Raw genomic sequence first — 18,821 nt, 5'->3', positions numbered from 1 at the left:
GCTGAGAAGCCAGCGTGTTCTCAACGCGGGACTTTCCAGGGCTCAGGTAAGTAAACCGGGGGGCTAGGGGGCCTGTAACTATCAGATGTTTTTCACCTTAATGCATTAAGGTTAAAAAACTGGAAGGTTTACAACCCCTTTAAGTCTGAAGCCAATTATGCAAATAGTATGGCTTGGATTATGGGAAACACTGGAGCTTGTGGAGGAAACCCACAGAATCATGGAGAGAACACGTTCCTTGTAGAAAATGTCCTGAGTGACAGGCTAGTCTTTTCTAACCATTCTATATTTCAGCCTTTCTCAATCAGAGTTCCATGGAATCTTAAGGTTCCCCAGAGGTTGCTATGGGTTCCTTGAGCAATGAGAACGTTTTGCCTTTCAAATAAGTAACCACTGACACTCACACCACTGACGTGTTTAGCTATCTGTAACGAGGACAGTCTTCCCGTTGACCACCAAAGCCAGGAGCATTCTTTCCACTGACTACTACCAGTGTGATAGGGCCCTTCTCCAACTGACCATGAGTGTAAGGGTGCCCATCTTTGTGCCTACCAACGTAAGGGGGCCATTCGCCACTACATAAAGTGGGTTCTTCTTCGTTGACCACCTGTATGTAAGGGAGCATTTCACAGACCACCAAATTAAGAGGACGGTTTTCCACTAACTGTAATGTAAGGTGGCATTTCACTAACCACCTGAAAAACAATAACATTTTTTATTGTCCAATTTTTTTTTTTTTTTTTTTTTTTTTTTTTTTTTACTTTACCATCATTTAATTTCATTACTATTACTGAAATATAAATTTGAACTATAGAGTAGGTGTCAAAAGTTTAAGGATACAGGGCATAGTGAATATGGGTCACAGAATTCAAGGAAGTTTTTATTTATTTTATTTTTTTATTGGAAAACCAACTTTATTGAAAAATGTATGCATGGTACTTAAATCGGTATAAGCCAATATGGCCAAAACAGTAGTACATACATAAACACATTGAAATATCTGTGTGACATAATGTGAAATACCCATCGGGGGTGGAACCGGTACTTAATAAAGAAAAAGAGCGATGAGGGAGGGGAAAAAAAGGGGGGCAGGAGTAATAAACATATCAAGTACATGTTTCACCATCTGCTCCAGACCTTTTCATACTTAAGCGGGCACCCTCTATGTACATAGATCAGCTTCTTATATGGAAGAGTGTCGTTAATCTCTTTTTTCCAGCACTGGATTATAGGGGGCAGGGAACTTAATTGCATGAGAAGAAAGAACAGTCAGGCAAACGGGGGGTAAACAAGTTCACAGAGATCCTAGGGGGCGACTTCTTCTCTGAGCAGTGCATGGGGTATCGGAGCCATAAAAGCATAGCACCATTACAGCTGTGAAGGAGAAGGCTCCGCCTGCCATCAAGGCGGTAGGTAATTGAGGTAGAAAATCTCAGCAACGTTCGATATGCTGTCTTTCAGGTGTGGGGAGAATGGGGATCATGAGTCAGCAAGGTTGCTCAGGGGCAGCAGGCATGCTGTGAGAATCGGTGTATTACAGGAAATGATTTCCAGGTCTGCCCCCCCTGCTCTGGTCGAGGACGCACACTGGAGAGCTAAGTGTCAGGATGGAAATGGTCAGCTTTGCGGGCACAGGGGGGAGCAGGGGAGAGAAAATAAAAGTACTCACAACTTGTAGTCAGTGTGGTATACTCCAGGACATCAATCTGATCAATCCAAGTGGACGCCAGCTCAGGGTCTTCAAAGAAGTGGGTTCGGCCATCGCACTCCACCCGAAGCTTTGCAGGGTACAGCATAGCGTATTTAAGGTGTAGGACAGGGATACGCCGATTAACATCCTGGAATCTGGACCGCTGCCACTGTACCTCTTTGGAGAAGTCTGGGAAGACGGCCACATGTGTATTGGTGCAGGGGATATTTCCTTGAAATTAAGGAATTTTGCTATCGGGGTATGCGTTGAGGTTCCTTGGGGAGGCGGACGAGCAGGAATTCGATGAGCTCTCTCCACTGCAAACATTACAGAGAATGTGTCTCTGCCAAAGGTGGGTGTCAGGAGGTTTTCAAGATGGCTCGCTGGGCCGTTGCCCTCGGCAGTCTGAGGAAGGCCAATAAAGCGGAGAGTGCATCTCCGAAAGCCATTCTTCGTATCATTCTGTTTTGCGCTAATCTGTTGTAGCTGGCGGCGCACCTAGTCAGTCATGTGTGTCAGGGGGTGCAAGATTTCTTCCGCTCTGCTGATTCGGGTCTCCGTCAAATGGTCTTGCAGGTCTATTTTGACCTCCTCTGTTTTGCTGGTGAGCATGCTCTGACAGAGGGCAATAGCACTATGCACTTTGTTGGTGGCAACCACTGAGTGCTCCATATCCAAGGATGTGCCGGCGGCATCCTTGGCCTGTTGGTCCTCTGCTGAGTATCTGCTATGGCCGCCTCAGGGTGGAGTAAGATGGGCGCCGTTCCGGGAGCTGGGCCGGAGCCGCAGACTTTCCCCCAGGTGATTGCAGGGCAAGGAGGCACAGTAATAGCGGCCGTGAATGGTCCGGTGACTGATGAAGGGGGAAACCAGGCTTGAGGCAGTCAGGGAGTCCGGAGGAGCTTGCAGGGCCGTCTCCGGGTGGAGCAAGATGACTGCCGCTCCGGGAGCTAGGCCGGAGCCGCGGACTTTCCTACTGGCAATCGTGAGATGGGCAAGCTCCGCAATTGCGGCCATGGGCAGCACCCCTGCACATTGAGATTTTACAGGGTCCGCGGAGGGGGTAAGGCAGGACTGCTGTGGTGTGGAGGCCAGGCAAAGCCAAGCAGGATTCATGTAGGAGTATGGGCAGGCAGAGCTCTCACTGCATGCGTCCTACTCCATTGCTCTCCAGGCCATGCCCCCCATCACAAAGTTAGTTTACAAACTTCCAGATGGTTTAGAACAGGGTTTCTCAACCAGGGTTCCATGGAGCCCTAGAGTTTCTCCGGAAGTTGCTAGGTGTCCTTGAGCAATGAGCAATTTCTGCCTCTTAGATAAGTTCCCACTCACACCATTGGCCTTTTTAGCTATCTGTAAGGGAGTAATTCTTCCCAATGACCCCTAAGTGTTAGGCGCATTCTTCTCATTGACCATTAAAACTATTGTATCATGAGTTGTAGCTATAGTAATTATTAGCAGGGGTTCCCTGAGACCGCAAAGTTGTTTCAAGGGTTCCTCTTTGGTAAAAAGGATGAAAAAGGCTAGATTAGAATAACAGGAGTAGGCTAGAAATAATTAAAATACAATGTGGATATGAATGTTTTTTTTTTTTTTTCATTTTAACCATAGATACTTTTTAAACCAGCTGAACTGATTGGTAGTAAAGTTCACATTTAATATACTATTGCGGGATTAAACACATGTGAATATAATTTTAATAAAATGTTTCCATTTGTTGTCTTTTAGAAGTGACTCCTTGTTTCCCACATCTGCAGTTTGTTCTTGGAAGTCAGAAATATGATATAATCTACTGAACAGCATAGGAAAGCAGAATTCAGGCAACGTCTGCCTCAACAAGGGTGGATTGTTCCTCCGACACTGCCTTCAGCAGATGTTCCCAGCTGTCTACTGCTGCTTTCCTCATTAGATGGGCCCTCCATTGCACAAGTTAAATAAAAGCAGCTATTGATTTTCAAAGATAATATATGTCCAAATACATCTTTTTATACTGTGAAGCTCGGTTGAGAAAACATTGACACTTTCTATGATTGCTCTGCTAGATCTCTTCGCTCTCAGTTTCAAGCCGTATGGTGCAGTTGACCTTATGAAAGGGAGTGCCTGGCTGGTTGTTTTGCATTACTGTACTTTTATAAAAGGCAATGTCTATTTGTCTATCATCTGTATACAACAAAATATTATTCAGTTTAAGATAACTAAAAAAAACAGAAAAATATATAAAGTGAAAACTGTGGTTTCCTGTAGCAATAGTGGCATTAGTGTAGAAGTGACCACCTTATGTTGGTGGTTAATGGACAATTACATGCATGCACTGTGGTCAGTGTAGGTAAGAAACAACTCCATCACTGGTCATGGAACCCAGAGCAACCTTTAGATGCCTAATCATCTCAGTGGCTGAATTGCTGTCATAATAACCCTGCCTGTGGCAGTTGTGACTATATCTAAAGGGATCTCAAGTGGGGATTTAATTGTCAATTAAAAAGCCACTTTTCTTTCCTTCGACTCATGGTTGAAGGAAAGGAAATCGCATGATCTACGGCCTGCCTTAAAGAGGAGTTCAATCTGCAAAAAAAAAAAAAAATTAATAAAATCAGCAGCTACAAATACTGCAGCTGCTGACTATAAGGACACTTACTAGTCCAGGGTGCCCGCAATGTCCTCGCCCAAAGCCAACCCGTCCCTCAGCTCCAGGTAGAGGTGCCGGCATCTTAAGTAAGGGAATCGGGAAGTGATGCCTCGCGGCTTCACAGCCTGTTTCCCAAATGCACATGAGCGAGTCGCGCTGCTCGTTCTGACTGGTCCCCGCTGTCTTCTGGGACCTGTGTGTCTCCCAGAAACCAGGGGGAGGGAGGCGGAGGAGGGGCCGGACCTGACATAGATCACCATGGATACTGCTGCGATTGTTCCCCAGAAGTGGGAGCAAATACCTGTATTAGACAGATATCTGCTCCTCCCTGAAAGGTGGCGAATGTGACACCGGAGGGGGGGGGGGGGGGGACCGGATAAGCAGAAGTTCCATATTCTGTGTGGGACTCCACTTTAATTTTCTAAATCTTTCAATATTTTATTCTGTTTTTAATACATTTATATTGAAGTTATAAAACAGTAGCTGAATACAAAGACCGTGAGAGAGAGAGAGAGTGAGAGACCTGGCTTTGGCCAAGGGTACAGACCAGAAGATTTACTATCTCGAGTCACATTGTGGCCACATCAGTTGGATCACTATAACTATAACTATATACAGTATGTGGTACATAGATGGTTGGGACTTAGGACATACCTCATACAACCTGTGAGTGTAGCTGCTGAGAGCCTCTGTCATCTTGAGGGCTTCAGCAATCTGGATGCATTTTTGCATACGCTATTGCATGCATTTTTTTTTTTTTTTTACTCCTTTTCAATGCAGTCCAGTCTTTTTTTTTTTTTGGACACATTGGGGGTTATTTACGAAAGACAAATCCACTTTGCACTGAAAGTGCACTTGGAACTGCAGTCGCTCTCAGGCTCCATGCAAGCTGGAGCTCAAAAACGTTTCAGGACGCCAGATTGCTGTCAGAAAACTCTGGTTGAAAAAAACATGATTTTATCAGCATTTTGCATTGCCGTTAATGCACGTTCAGTTGCGCTAGCTTTTAGCAACATTTCTCTGCTTCTATTCAAAAGCAATGGTTCCCTATGTGAGCCCATTGATTTGAATAGAAGTCGAACCAGAAGTCGGATCATCATGATCAGACTTGTGTGCTGAGGATGAAGGGGAACCCCCCCCCCCAAAATGTTAACAAAAATTGACATGGGGGTTCCCGCCCTTGGACAATACCAGACCCTTCGGTCTGGTATGGATTTTAAGGGGAACCCTCTTCGTCGAAATGGGGTCCCCCCAAAAATCCATACCAGAACCTTATCCGAGCACGTAGCCTGGCCGGTCAGGAAAGGGGGTGGGGATGAGCGTGCCCCCCCTCTCCTGAACCGTGCCAGGCTGCATGCCCTCAACATGAGGTGCAGGTGCTCCCCCCCCCACCTCAGAGCACCTGCCTCCATGTTGATGAGGACAAGGGTCTCTTCCCGACAACCCTGGCTGTTGGGGGTCTGTGGGCGGGGGGCTTATCAGAATCTGGGAGCCCCTTTTAATAAGGGGGCTCTCAGATTCCAATAAGTCCGCCGCCCACCCTGACAACCAGTGGCCACGGTTGTCGGGAAAAGACCCTTGTCCTTCGTGGCAGGGGGGGCTTAGGGCCCCCCCTGCCCCGAAGCACCTACCACCCATGTTGAGGGCATGCAGCCTGGTACAGTTCAGGGGGGGGTGCTCGCTGGGAAACCATTGATTTTTGAGTAGAGGCAGAAAAACGCAGAACGAGGCTTAACACTCTTTTTACAACATTAACCCTCGTTTAACACCTTTTACCGGTGTCTGGCATTTCCAGTACTGCTCCTGAACGCAATTTTATGGCGTTCAGAAAACGGCCCATGAACTCAACACATAGGATAACATAGTGGAGTTCATGGGCTTTTAAAAAACAACGCCCAAACTCCAAAAAACTTCCGATTTATGAGCTCCAGTGTGCATGGAGCTTTAATCTAAAGTGTAGATCTGAAATGAGTGGAAGCTCTGCTGATTTTACCATCCAATCATGTACAAGCTAAAATGCTGTTTTTTATTTTCCTTGCATGTCCCCCTTGGATCTCCATAGACTTTACTTCCAAGTGCACTTTCAAGTGCACTTTGCACTTGTAGTGCAAAGTGGATTTGCCTTTCGTAAATTGCCCCCATTATTGTTTACACTGACATTGACACCTTTTCTACTCCCACAGTGCGGCCCTCCTGAAGTCTGAAGGACAGTAAACTGGTCCTTTGTTTAGAAAGTTTGTAGACCCCTGCTCTATGGCACTGAAGTTGTATCAAAGTTGGACCAAAGCAGTGCAGGAACCTTTTCTAAAGTCTGAGTCTGGTCAGTTAAGACAGCTCTCGAAGGGCACTTTCAGTACAAAGTGGATTTTCCTTTAATAAATAACGCCCATTGTCCTTATGAAAATGAATTATTTTTAATATGCCGTCCGGTGCAGTTGCATGCATTTTGATGCATTCCAGATAGGAAAATAAAAATATGCAGCAGGTTGTACTTTTGTTGAAAGCACTGGAACTGATGGCATTGGTGTGAACTAGGGCCATTGGAATACATGGCAAGCACTGTGCCTGCATACCGTATGCAGTTTAAAAACCACTAAAAAGCATCTGTTGTGAACCAGTCCTTGGCGTACTGTACTGATATATGAACATCAGATATTCCTGGCAGGAAAAAACATGAGGATGGATTGTATAGCACTTGTGCATATGCAAACACAAAAAATTCTAGCTTTATTGTAATCAAATGATTGTGGTGTATGCACATAAAAATACATTTGTGTGCTCAGTTTCCGCAGAGTGGACACGGACAGAGCAAGCTCTGCTCTATAGGTGGCTGGGAGTAAACAGACTCTGCTGTCCATTTACACCCGACTAGCCTCTGATCTGATCCGCCTACACAAGACAATGGCTAGAAGTCTGTTTATGCCCGCCTCTCCATAGGAATGCATGGACCTTCTGATCAGGTCTGCCTGAAAAACTTGACAGGTGGACCTAATTGGATCGTTTGTGTGAAAGGCGGCTTATAGCTGCTGTGCCAACCTGTGTACAGAGCTGCTGTCCTTATCTCTTCTGGCACATCATTTTTTTTATGTAGATAATACAATTTAAAATTTTACTTGCAGGTGCAGCAAATTACAATGTAAGATTTGTTTGTTTTAATTACACTGAAGTATTTATTTTATAACCATGGATAAACCCTAGGTATCTCAACTTAGCCATACCTAGCGCATCTGTTTTATCAGTGGCTTTTGTCTTTACGATTAACTCTTTTTCTTGTTCAATACGTTTGTTGAATTTTACAATAAAAAGAAGAATATAACAGTATATTGACACAGGGCCGGCGCTACCACTAGGCGGACTAGGCAACCGCCTGGGGCGCACTGCCGCCTAGGGCGCCCGGCCGCTGGTTATTTTATTCCTGGCTGGCTGCACTGTCCTTGCTGCAACTACTACTGTGCCAGTGCCAAGCAACAGCGCCATCCGCCCTCCCACCCCGCCCCGCCCCGCCCCGCTCTGGCTTTCCAGTACAGTAATCCTCTCTTCTGTTATAGTATCACCTCGCCGATCCGCCCCTCCTCCTCCGATCCGCCCCCCCTCCTCCGATCCGCTCTCTGTCAGTCTGTCTCTGTCCGCTCTATGTCACATTAGCCATGATGATGATGACACGCAGCAGCTGATGAATCATAAGTTAATCGGACTAACAGAGAGTGGAGAGGAGGGGGGGGGGGGGGGGCGGACGGCTGCTGTGCCTGTGTGTTCTCATGAGTTATATGTCACAGATCATCGGACTGACAGCGAGTGGAGAGGAGGGGGGGTGGGGGGGGGCAGACGACTGCTGTGCCTGTGTGTTATCATGAGTATGTCACAGATCATCGGACTGACAAAGAGTGGATGGGGGGGGCGGACGGCTGCTGTGCCTGTGTGTTCTGTGTGTTATCATGAGTTATATGTCACAGATCATCGGACTAACAGCGAGTGGAGAGGAGGGGGGGTGGGGGGGGGGGCAGACGACTGCTGTGCCTGTGTGTTATCATGAGTATGTCACAGATCATCGGACTGACAGAGAGTGGGGGGGGGGTCGTCATGATGATAACACACAGGCACAGCAGCCGCCCCCCTCCCCCCCCCCCCTCCATTCTCTGTCAGTCCGACAGTCTGTGACATTACTCATGATGATAACACAGGCACAGCAGCAGCAGCCGTTCTCCCCCTCAGTCCTCTGTGACATGATAACAGGTGTCATTTGATAGCACAGCACCCCTGGCCCCGCCCCCACGCTCTCCTGGAATAGAGGATGGATGGAGGATGGATGCAGCATGCATCATCATGGGATACAGCAGGGCGACGTCGGCGGTGTGGCACTTGAAGGCCACTCTCTGAGCTTGGGGTCAGGTGCGCGCAGCCTGGGCTAGCTGGAACAGGAAGAGAAGAGGCACCACTCCACACGAGGCAGGTACACAGGCTGGCAAATACAGTTGGTGCCAGCAACAGGTTACTGGTGTGACCGTGAGGTAAGCAAAAAACTGTTGCTTTCTCTCTATTAGGCCCCTTTCACACTGGGGCGGTTTTCAGGTGCTACAGTGCTAAAAATAGCACCTGTATAGCGCCTGAAAAAATCGGCCCCTTTCACTCCAGTGTGAAAGCCTGAGGGTTTTCACACTGGAGCGGTGCACTAGCAGGACGGTGAAAAAAGTCCTGCTAGCCGCATATTCGGAGCGGTGAAACCGCTCCTACCTATTGAAATCAATGGGGGAGCACGGCTATACCGCCGGCAAAGCGCCACTGCAGCGGCGCTTTGTGGGCGGTTTTAACCCTTTTTCGGCCGTTAAACGCAGACCGCCGCTAAAACAATGGTAAATCACTGCTAAAAATAGCAGCGCTTTGCCGCCGACGCCCGCACCGCCCCAGAGTAAAAGGGGCCTTAATGAGAATAACATTATGTGAATGTGATGACCATGACATTTAATTTTAAAATGTGAGTGTATATATATCAATTATGTTGACTGATCTGCCAAATGTCCCCCCAAGTCTGCAATTTATGGGCACTGGTGAGGCGGAATTGTTGAGCGCTGGTGAAGCGGTATTCTGGGGGTGGAGTCAGGGGCGGGGCCAATGGGGGGCGGCAAAATGAGGTTTCGCCTAGGGTGCCAAAAATCCTTGCACCAGCCCTGTATTGACATGTACATAAGATTCGAAAATTAAGGAACGTTGTCATACAAAATATAAACTTTTTTTATGTGCGTTGTTTTTCTTTATTTTTTTATGTTAAGTTCAAATTATTCTCTTACCTTTGCCCAGCCCAGGAAACCATCCCCTGATGCTTGATGCACCTCCTCGCCAACAACCACATGCACTGCATGCTGTTGTGTTGCAGCACCATGAACTTGAATGGGTTACACTTGGTGGCGGTTCAGCCCACCAATAGCAACACGCTGTTCATTTTTTGCAGAGGGCACAGCAAGTGTACAGCCCTAAGCATCTGCATGCCCTCATTCGTTTAGCTTACAATAAAACCACAGCTCAACCACTTGCTTTTACCTCCCCCTGGTTACTCATGTAAACAAAGCCTGAAATTTTATTTTTTTTTTTTAATTGGTAAAAAAAAAAAAAAAAGCATTATATGTACAATTTCTGTATGCAAACAGGCATAGTCATTTGAAGAAGTGGTAGGTCCATCATGGAAATGTGAATATGGCTGTGGAATGGAGCTAGAAACTTTTCTATTTTTTTTTATTTTTTTTTAATCATATCTCCAACTGTGCACATAATTATGTTTTGCGGGGTTTGCTAGCTTTTCATTATATGAGAATGTTCCAACATAGAGTGATTGTTTTGCATTTTCAGTATAGAAAGCCACCAAACTAAAAATAGTCCTAACAGAAAACAGGATTAGTTACAGTGAGACAACTGTGTAATAGCATTGAGATCAGCATAATAAATGAAGCTTTTTATAAACAGCGGGCACACATTGATTACAGTAAGCCTGCTGGATACACTGATCACTATCTGTTTGATAAGCATTTTAAAGTTGTCTTTATTCTTGCTAGCGATATGTCATTCATATAATTCATATTTTATGTGTATTGATGGGGATACACCATTGTACAGCAGGCATTTCCTAAACTGTTCACGTTGTCTTCTTTTCTACGAAAGTATTGAAGCATGGCAGCGAGCAATTTCAGAAGAAGGTCAGCAATGGCAGCCCCATATTTCTTTTCGGCCCTGTTCACACTGGTGCAACGTGGGATCTTAATTGTGAGAGCACAAGTCGCATGAAATGTCAAAATAAATGTTTCCCTTCGAGAGCTGTCTTAACTGATCCGACACGACTTTAGAAAAGGTTCCTGCACTGCTTTGGTCCAACTTTGATACAATTTCAGTGCCATAGAGCAGGGGGTCTCCAAACTTTCTAAACAATGGACCAGTTTACTGTCCTTCAGTCTTCGGGAGGGCCGGACTTTGGCCAGCGGGAGTAGAAAAGGTGTCAATGTCAGTGGAAACAAATAATGGGGGTTATTTACGAAAGGCAAATCCATTTTGCACTACAAGTGCAAAGTGCACTTGAAATTGCACTGAAAGTACACTTAGAAGTAAAGTCTCTGTAGATCTGAGGGGGACATGCAAGGAAAATAAAAAAAACTGCATTTTAGCTTGTTCATGATTAGATGATAAGCAGAGCTTCCCCTCATTTCAGATCTACCCCTCAGATTTAAAGCAACTGCACTTCCAAGGGTACTTTCAGTGCAATTTCAAGTGCACGTTGCATTTGTAGTGCAAAGTGGATTTGCCTTTCGTAAAAAAAACAAAAAACCCAATGTCCCACTGTTTCAGTGAGAGAAACTGCGCCCCATTATTAGTTTCATTAGGTGGAATTGTGCCCCATCATTGATGTTATTGGGCTCCATCGTTTGTCATTGGAAGGAATTATGCCCCCTTTTGTTGGTGTCAGTGGGTTGAATTGTGCCCCATCGTTGGTGTCATTGGGAGCAAATGTGCCCCATTCATTGGTGTCAGTGAGGGTATTTATGCCCCATTGTTGGTAACAGTGGATGAAATGGTGCCCCAAGGGTAGGATAAAAGCAAGCAAAGGGCCGCAGTTTGGAGACCACTGCCATAGAGTGTAAAAAGTCACATTAAGCTGGATCAAAGTCGGACTGAAGATGCAAGGCAAAGTTGGATCGGAAGTGCCACGACTTTCATGTTGGAGCAGTGTGAACCTGGGCTTAGGAAGGGTTACTTTGCAGACTCCCAACTATCAAAAATTATCATTGTATGATGACATATTAATTACAATAGTCAATCACAATAGGAATATAGCAACTGGTGGTTGAAACCACAGACCTGAGCAGGGAACATTCTATCAAACACACCCAGAAATAAAATATTTGTAAATCGGCATACACTTCATACCTAAACTAAATATTTCCTGTTAATGCAAAATTATTATTTTTAACTCATTACTTAACTAAAATGTTTCACATTTATAGGGAGGGGGTGTCAACTGATATGGCCATAAAACATTTTTTTTTTTCTCACCAAAGGGCGAGGTTGATTTTTCAAACTGTGAGACTTGCTATTCACGCACATGCACACGGTCATCTTTGATAAGACTCCTGGTCCTTGGACATCTGAAAGATGGTCTTTATTCTCTACTATGGGGAACACCGGCTGATGTGTATATACAGCAGATTTTTTTTTTTTTTTAGAAAACTTTTTGTTCCATCAACAAAAAAGAGACATAATCAGGACCATGAGACAGTCATATGCAGTAGAAAGTACATAAGCATTTATTTTGTTTTGTAGATATGTCCCAAAGTCATTATAAAAAAAATAAGTAAAAAAAAGGGTAGTATAGGTCAGACACATGCATGCTTGGATAACTGGAGACTACCCCAATTTGGGGTACATAAACTCAAGCCAGTGTGACCATTTAGCATAAAACTTGTTCATATAGGTTTTAGGGAAATGGGTGTGTTTATCAAAAAGGATACACTTGTTAAAGGATAAGTTCACCTTTCTTAAAAAAAAATTAAAAATAAATAAAAATGCCCGGTTTTGGATGTAAAAAAAACTGCATTTATTATTTTTGTTTTTTTTAGGAATCTGTAAAACATTGCACCCATGATAAGCAGATTGCGGGTGCAATCTCAGGCACCTGCAGACTGTCTGTGTAGCTGTCTGCCCATACCTCGTAGGAAGGATCAATGAACTACTAGAGCACTCGCCAACACACTGGGTTGTTCCCCATAGTTAATTGGGAACTACAAGCCATCAGCCGCAAACATGGCGGTATTTGTAGTTCATTCATTCACACGCGGCCGTGTTATTTTCAAATTGTGAGGGGAGATCTCCTTCCCACTGTCACAATTGGAAGGGGGGATCGGGAGAGCCTTTAGGAGCAGAAATGTTACAGGTTCAACCCTACAAATTGGTGGAACGTGTGTAACATGTTCCCAAAATGTGAACTTATCCTTTAAGATCTGAGATCCACTTAGATAAGGTAGGTGGGTGTGGTGAGGTCCACGTAAGGTCTATTTGCCTAAGGGCCACAAATAGGGCCCGTAAAATCATAGTTGGCATATAAGGGTCCAGGAAGGAGGAGTCCATATAGCCCAAAAGGCAAGTGAGGGGTTCAACTGGGAGATTGACATCAAGTAGCCCATTAAGTGTAACAACCACTTCAGCCCAATACCTTTTGCAGTTTGGGGCATCGCCACAGGGGATCTAACTAGGGACAGGTAATTGCCCACACCTATGGCACAGAGAATTTCAGGGGTCCTATAAAGTACATGCTGCAGATTTCAGTGTTGAAATGCACTTTGATAGACATGAAGATGTGCCTCCTTGAGTTTTATATGCTGGACAGTTGGCTTCCACTACAGAGATGACAGAACCCTCTGGGTATTGTCCTTGGTGCATTTATAAGAGTTTTGGGATGGTTATACAGCTGCAGTGTGTGATCAGAGTAGGCAAACATTCCAAAACTGAATGTTAAAAATGTAAAGTACTTTCAAAAGTCGTTGCCTGTACTGAAATTTTTTGTATGAATGTTCATGTGAGCGTTTGTTCGAAAATCGAATAATGTATGGCTAGCTTTAGGCTTCAGATAACCTCAACCCTCCTGTGGTAGAGAGCTATAGATCTCTCCTGCTCCCATTGTAAGTGGGTAGTTTATTTTCTTTCCAGGAAAACCTCTTTGAAGTATAGATGGAATTTAGACTTCTCGGAAATACAACAAACCAGTGGTGGGATGGGGGTCTTGCTGGTACACACAAGGTTACTGCAGGTGGACCTCAATGCATAGATTGCTTCTTGAAAGGTTGGTTCATTCCAACAGCTTTATTAAACAAAGTCTTCTCATCCTGCTACCAGTATGGCGGGAAGGATACAGGAACTTGCTCATATATTGGGGTTGATTTACTAAAACTGGAGAGGGCAAAGTCTGGTGCTGCTCTATATAGAATCCAATCGGCTTCCAGTTTTTATTTTTTTTAAAGCTTAATTGAACAAACAATCCCATCCTGTTTTGAATTGTTGGGTAACGTTTGCTTTCCTGTTTCTTTTTTTGTATGTATGTATGTATGTATATATATATATATATATATATATATATATATATATATATATATATATATATATATATATATATATATATATATATATATATATATATATATATATGTATGTATATATATATATATATATGTATGTGTATATGTGGTGTGTGTGTGTGTATATGTGTGTGTATGTATGTGTGTGTATGTATGTGTGTGTATATGTATATGTGATATATATAATATATTTTAATTAAAATCCTTTCAAAAGAGCTGAACGCTTAAGCAAAGGACAGTGTACACCTTGACCTAGTCTGTTTTTCTAGAAATAGAAAGGCTCTTTTGTGCTGTTTTAAGGCCCTTTGAATTTAGAAATCAATAGTATTTCATCACCTTACATGAACAAATATTGTGATATCAACAATTAAAAAGAAATGTTTCAGTGTTTTGGTTGTATTGTATTTGCATAGTGAGGTAAAGGGTAATCGCGGTACTTCTACCATGCTGTGCCTTTTTAACAGAAGTCCCTTCTTTGTCTAGATCACCTGGAGATGGTATGGATGTACACACGTTGACTGCTGGAATACTTCAGGATTGTTTACAAGCTTTGTGACTGGATAGTGGGATTTGCTAAAAACTGACCTCCTAAACCTCTTGGCACCCTCACAAGGTATCTAGTCTGCAGTGTTTATTTACATAGGCGGTTTTTGGGGGAGAATACTGGTGTGATAATGTCTAAGGCTACTTTCCCACTTGTGCGGATTAGGATCCGACTTGTGAGACCCTCAAGTCCACAGGACATGAGAAATGCCATGCATCTCTGTTAGAGCCATTCCAATTGACATTCCTGAGGTTGCTGCAACTTCGGGAAAGGTTCCTGCACTACTTTTGATAAGATGTTTAGACTCTCTTGCATTGAAAATGGCGTCAAAGTCGTATCAAAGTCGGGCTCCAAAGTTGCACTGAACATCACGCAATTTTGGAGTCGACTAGTGTGAAAGGAGCCTAAAAGCTATGTGGTTACCATTAATCTGAACAAGGCCCCTCTATATGTTTAACCGACTACAACCCCACATACATTTACTGCGGCAGTGTGACCCATGAGAGCAAAATCGTGCGGCAGTTAGCCTATGTAAACAAGGCAGATCGCCATTCTGCTAATAAGATCTTATTGTTAAAAAATAAATAAATAAAAAGAAAGAAGAAATGCAGATCTTGTGTTTCTGATAAGCAGGAACACAGATCTCTGCCTCCGCCCCCCCCCCCCCCAACCCCAGTTAGAAAACACTCCCAGGGAACACTGTTAATCCTTTGATCGTCCCTGATGTTAACCCCTTCCCTGCTAGTAAGGGTGCAACGGATCAAAAAACTCAGATCGGATCGTTCCTCGGATCAGAGTCACGGATCAGATAATTTTTCAGATCAGCAAATAATTGAATTTGCAAAAACCTGTGCAAATTCCACCAGCATATAGTCTTCACTGTAATATTCACAATCTCCCCCACTGTAATGGACATCTCCCCTCACTGTAATATTGGCTGAATATGACTGGGTATGGCTGGGTATCGCCGAGTATGGCTGGGTATTACCGAGTATTGCTGGATATCGCAGAGTATGGCTGGCTGGGTATTAGAGTATTACAGAGTATGTCAGGGTATCGGCGGGGTATGGCAGAGTATTGCAGGGTATGGAGGGATGGCTGTCACAGAGCAGCGCTGTGAGCACTACAGATCCAGCCCACAGCACTGCTTCCATCTGATCTCTCCCCTCCACTGTACAGATCAGTACAGAGAGGGGAGAGAGGAACCATGACATGACGCCGGTTTGTTTACAAGTGATCACTCCGTCATTTGACGGAGCAATCACTTTGTAAACGGCCTGAGTGTAGAAAGATGGCCGCCGCTCCAGAGCTAGGCCGAAGCCGCGGCCTTTCCTAAGGCCGAGACCGCGGAGCACTCCGCGGATCGCGGCGTGTGCCGATCCGAGTGGGGTGACCCGTTCGGGTCATGGATCAGTGATGATCCGTTGCACCCCTACCTGCTAGTGTCATTTAAACAGTGACCACGCATTTTATTTAGCACTGATCACTGTATTGGTGTCACTGGTCCCCAAAAAGTGTCACTTAGTGTCCGATTTGTCCGCTGCAATGTTACAGTCCTGCTAACAATCGCTGATTGTCACCATTACTAGTAAAAACTATAAAAAATAAATAAAAAGTCCATAAATCTATGCCATAGTTTGTAGACGCTATAACTTTTGCACAAACCGATCAATATACGCTTATTGGGATTTTTTTTTTACCAAAATCCTGTAGCAGAATACATATTGGCCTAAATTGAAAATAGATTTTTTACATTTTTATATTGGATGTGTTTTATAACAGAAAGTAAAAAATATTCATCCCAGATTTGTTCCTTTTTCACTCACCCAGGCAGCAAATCCAGCATCTTTCTGCAGTTATCTGCCTTGCTCTGTCACATACCCTGTTTCCCCGAAAATAAGACCTATCGTGATTGTCAGTGATGACTGCAATATAAGCCCTACCCCCCAAATAAGCCCTGGTCAAAGTCCTTGTAGGTCTTATTTTCAGGGTAGGGCTTATTTTCGGGGAAACAGAGTAGGGCTTATTTGGGGGGTAGGGCTTTTATTGCAGCCATCACCGACAATCATGCTAGGTCTTATTTTTGGGGAAACAGGGTAGTGACTCATTACTGATATCATCAGGAGTCCGCTACTTCTTTCTGGTTCAGGCAGCCTGGTCCCTCTGATGAGGCGCCGCTGGGTCCACCCTCCTCCAGCCACTGTATCCTGAAGCATCTTGGGATATGTGACACCTAGGGAAGAATATTGCCCATTAATGGGGTGGGCAGAATGATTGATTTTTTTTTTTTAATGTAAACCACCTTTTTGTTGTTTTTACATTGCTGGGGGGAGGGGGCAATATTGCCTAGTACATCTGTTGCCCTTTCTGTAGACCACCTAATTTCTGTTATAGGTGCACTTTATTCTGAATCTTCCTTATATATGGGTTGCAGCTGCAACTTTCAGCCAACCAATCACAAGCTGTTTGCAGTACATGAATGAAAACTATTCTAATCTGTTCTTTTTGTAAATGGCGAAATGCATTGATAGTCATTAAGGAAATCCAAAATCTTGAAAGCACTTTTAAATACTGTTCTAAAATGCAAATAGGTCCATAGGCCTCAAGTGATCTGTCTGCTCTTTGTGTATATCCAGTGCAGAACATGGGTGTAATATATGAAGTATAGCGCTGTTTGTATCACTTAAAGTGGAAGTAAACTCCCCTATCGTTTTCAGCCAAGGAAGCTGCCATCTTTGCCTCTGTTTAATCTTCAACTGCTATGGTGCTGCGCATGTGATTCGTTATGACACCAGCCATTGGATGGTTTGATAGTTTGGCTGAGCGCACAGCCAATGTGCAGTTAGCATTCCCGGCATGCCTTTTTTATTTTTTTTTACTGTTTAAATCAATGGGTTTACTTCCACTTTAAAGACCATCTTTAAGCAAAGCAGAACCCCTTCCACGCATTCAGCAGCTTAAATAAAAATATAACTTCTATAGTTAATTTTTTTTATGCACGCAAGTCCACCAACCACTTCCCATGACTTAACACGTCCAGGAGTTCCAACCCGTGAGCCAGCGGTGCAGTCTTTGCTCATACTCAGCCAGTCTCTCTGCAATGTCTTTTTGAGCCTAAAGGGACCAAGCTGCTGGACAGTCAATGGGAAGATCCATCTTCACCCAGGTAGTGATATGGGCATCTGAAGTAGGAACCTCCTCCTCTACAGTGAAATCGATGGAAAACCTGGAGCATGGCATGGCAGGTGATTACAAATTAAAATGGTTGTAAAGGCTCAAGGTTTTCTACATTCATGCATTCTATTTTGGTAATCAAGTAAGCAATTGTGGCAAACAATTCTCATCTTGCTTTGCTTCCAACAGTTAAATGAGATCTGAAATTTCCAGTTATGGGTGAGCTTCCCTTCTCTGGTATAACATCACTTTGTGCCATAGGGATTGGCCCATCCCTGTTATATGGGGCCAGGGAATGAGTCAATAGCCTGTTGGATCCAACAGATCGGTTTGTACCTTGCACAGACCTGTCCTATCTTCAGTTCTACGTCAAAACAGAACAATCTCAGGAGCAATAAAGGTGAATTAATGTTGCTGGGGATAGGGTGAAGCTTTTACATTGCCCTGCAAAAGCAAAGGAATGTGTCATTGTAAACCTATAGGTCCCCATTAATGCAATCTTCCTGTTTTTACTCCTCTTTACTCCTCTTTACTTCTCTGACATTTTGTTTGGCCACCAAGAGCAAAGAAAGCCCTGTGTAACTCCAGTTGAAGACGTGGAGCTTCCGCAGTAGTACTGGGTATTTCTCTTCATATCTGGTAGCATAAGGGAGCAGTGGGGGGAGGAAAGGCCAAGTGAGTATATGCAGCTGGGGGACGGTGGCAGTTCATTGAACCTGCTGCTAAATACATAAGCAGTTTTTAGCCCCAAGTCTGAAAATGTTCGTTCTCTGGGGTCATTGAGGTCCTTCCATAGTCACCGATTTGGAAAAGTAATGGAGACCATCAGTTTTGATTTGACTTGCTGTTTATTGTTGTGGTAGGTGAATCCACAGGATAATTATGGCACCTAGTATTTCCAGAGTCAGGTTAACAATGACAGGCTACACATTTCTCTTGACAAAACTGATAAACTATTTTTCTTCAGTTTGGTTTTGTTCCCTGTTGAATGCTAAAAATGGTTTTGGATGAGTGATGATTGGCGGCTCTGAGTTAGAGTTCATGCAGAAGACAATTTCCTTTGTGATGACACCTGCTGTTCTTCATTTTACACTGAATAGATTTTGCGAAAAATACATTTTGATTTAGTCGTTGGAACACTGATTTTTATTTTATTTTTTCTGTGGTTATTCCCACTTC

At 44.0% G+C, this 18,821-nt stretch overlaps 1 protein-coding gene across 1 annotated transcript in view; it reads left to right on the top strand.

The window, feature by feature from the left end:
* PAG1 (phosphoprotein membrane anchor with glycosphingolipid microdomains 1) overlaps positions 1-18,821 on the top strand; it is a 381,650-nt gene that overhangs the window by 214,564 nt on the left and 148,265 nt on the right. The window contains exon 3 of the mRNA XM_077492929.1: positions 14,408-14,537. The gene's annotated coding sequence lies outside the window, so the exon portion shown is untranslated. The remainder of the gene's footprint in view (positions 1-14,407; positions 14,538-18,821) is intronic.

The sequence above is a fragment of the Lithobates pipiens genome, unplaced genomic scaffold (genome assembly GCF_037356315.1).
Source record: "Lithobates pipiens isolate NorthernLeopardFrog02 unplaced genomic scaffold, aLitPip1_a1.2 Scaffold_19, whole genome shotgun sequence".
NCBI lineage: Eukaryota > Metazoa > Chordata > Amphibia > Anura > Ranidae > Lithobates > Lithobates pipiens.
Note: the sequence above shows the minus strand (reverse complement) of the source record. Positions and strands in the feature narration are given on the sequence as shown.